This window comes from Fulmarus glacialis, unplaced genomic scaffold (assembly GCF_000690835.1).
Source record: "Fulmarus glacialis isolate BGI_N327 unplaced genomic scaffold, ASM69083v1 scaffold33698, whole genome shotgun sequence".
NCBI lineage: Eukaryota > Metazoa > Chordata > Aves > Procellariiformes > Procellariidae > Fulmarus > Fulmarus glacialis.
In genome coordinates, this window is record NW_009226882.1 from 7,501 (window position 1) to 9,905 (window position 2,405).

At 39.9% G+C, this 2,405-nt stretch overlaps 1 long non-coding RNA gene across 1 annotated transcript in view; it reads left to right on the forward strand.

Moving 5' to 3' along the window:
• The window catches only part of LOC104072287, a 6,586-nt gene extending 6,171 nt beyond the window's left edge, over positions 1-415 (forward strand). The window contains exon 4 of the long non-coding RNA XR_683563.1: positions 1-415. This exon is cut by the window's left edge and continues 1,049 nt beyond it. This is a non-coding gene — a long non-coding RNA (uncharacterized LOC104072287).
• The last annotated feature ends 1,990 nt before the right edge of the window (positions 416-2,405 follow it).

A 2,405-nucleotide genomic window follows, 5' to 3' on the forward strand; every position in this document is an offset into this window, starting at 1 on the left:
ACTAAAAGTTGGGCAGCTTTCCTCAATGAAAGAAGTTACTAACGGTCTTTGCACCAAACCTAGGACTTTATCATGAACTCAAAGCTTGGGAAAAAAAAGCAAGAGAATACTGTAACAAACTTCGTACAGAGTTCGGTCTATTAATTGTTTCATGTTAGATATTCTATGTGTTTACCTCAATTGAAAAAAAAAAAGAATGTTTTTGCTAGTATCAGATCTGCTGTGGAATTGGTATTGTATGTCCATGAATTCTTCCTTTCTCAGCACGTGTTCCTCACTAGAAGAAAATGCTGTTACCTTTAAGCTTTGTCAAAATTTACATTAAAATACTTGTATGAGGACTGTGACGTTATGTTTTAAAAAGAAAAAAAAGGTGTTAAGTCACAAAATGCGGTAATAAATATTTCATTTTTGATTTTTTGTTAGGCTTTTGTGTTTTTAATCATGCTTAGGAGAGACTGAAGTTATCAGGAGAGATGTCTCAAATACATGTCTTATCAGCATTGAGAAGAAAGGTTGGAAAAATCAGAAACAAGCTCGTCATCAGCATTAACAGAATAATTGGATGAAAGAAAGAACATCTGAGGTTATATATTTCTGCTGATTATCAAGATTATATTTATGCCAGATTAAACAAAATTTGAAATCTTCTCTCACCAGCTTGCATTTCAGAGAGCTGTGCCTAATATCTGTACTATCTCCAATAACATAGAAGCAGAGTTTGAGCTGTGACGGCCCAGATGGGAGACCAGTAAGCCCACGTGTATTAAGTGTGTGTGTACGTGCATCCATAACCACCACAGACCTTAACTCCAACTATGTAGCTCAGAGGTGAAGAAGGGCTGTAACGCAGGAGTAGGTTCAGAAGTTGTAGGAGAAAAGCAGCTTTGAGTTTAATGAGGGTTTTACCCATGTGAGGATTGCGTAATCTAGCTTTTGAGATGGTTTTACTGCTTTTCTTGTCTTCAGTTGTTTTCAGAAGGGGAAAAAAAAAGACGACCATCAAGTAATGAAGGAAAATGTTAATTTGACATTTTGTATATAAATAGCTGGTGCAGAATCACGGGTGAGGGTTTGGTTTTACTTAAACAAAAGCTCGTGGCATTTTGAAGCAACTAAAAGAGAGTTTGAACTAGGAAGACATCAGCATTGTTAGAAGCAGCCGCCTTTCACTGCCCTCAGTGGCACTGTTAAGTCAGTGAGAGCAGGATGGGGCCCAAAGAGCAGGAGAAAGCTCTGGCTCTATTTCTGGGAGGAGGGGAGTGGGAAAGGGCTTGTAATTACCTTAACTTTCTAGGAAACAAACGTTACCGGCTTCAACATCTGTAAATTTGTAACCCTTCTCCTCCTTCCTCCTCCTCCTCATTCCAACTGGCCGGGGTGTTATTAAAAACTTTGACTGACAACTTTTACCTTTGGAATGTAGAAAGAGGCTCAGCCTCGTAGTTAATGTTTAATTTCTGAGCCGAGTAAAGGGACCCACGCTGCTGGCGACAGAAGGGAGGATGCCAGTAGAATGGGTGTGAGGATTTATTTAGCAATCGGGTCCTGCTTTGTGGGCGTCTTTTTAAGGCATTCGTATGAAATTTAAAGGATGATAATTCCCCGCTTGGCTTTGATGCTCTCTGTCCTGGTTAAAATCACATCGACCCTTCAGTCGCGTAAGAGGAGCACACCCCGCGTTCCCATTTCCAAATTCTCTGATTATTGTGGATGCGGAAAATACGAAGGCAAGATTGTTTGTGTTAACACTTTAAAAGGGAGGCTTCTTTGCTTTGTTTTGTTTTTTTTTTTTTTTTTTCTTTTTTAATCAGTACTTTATTTCCTTGCAGATCTTTTCTTTACAATTTGAGGAGAAATGTCAGAAAACGTCCTCGCACTGGTAGAAGGACAGGGAAGAATTTATCCGTAGTAGATTATTGCTTTTTTATAATGAACTAAATATTTACATTGCTATGTTGTCTTTTATTTTCTTTCTTCCCCCCTCCCCCTCCCGTTTGGGCTGTGCTCTCCGTGAGATGTGTTGCTGAAATCCAAGGTACAATAACGTGCAGAGATTTCTCCATCTGAGATTTACTGTTTAGCATGGAAGGTTCCGATTTTGGTATTTTTAAGAACTGCTCAGCTGTCAAAAGCAACCAAAACGGGAATAATGTTTTGACAGCGGTACAGTGTTAAAGAAAATACCCTAGTCTGAATAAAAATTGCTTATGCTGTGGGAAACGAAGGGTAACAGGAGAAACACCTTTTGTTTACACACACACACGTGTTTATAATCCCAAATTTCCATTTCTCCGAGCGGGTCTGGGCTGGGAGTTGTAGTCACCACAAACGAGGGATTTTTCTTCCAGATTTTGCTGCCTTTAAGGCGAAGAGAGGAGGGATGCGCACCTCCGCCGGCGCGG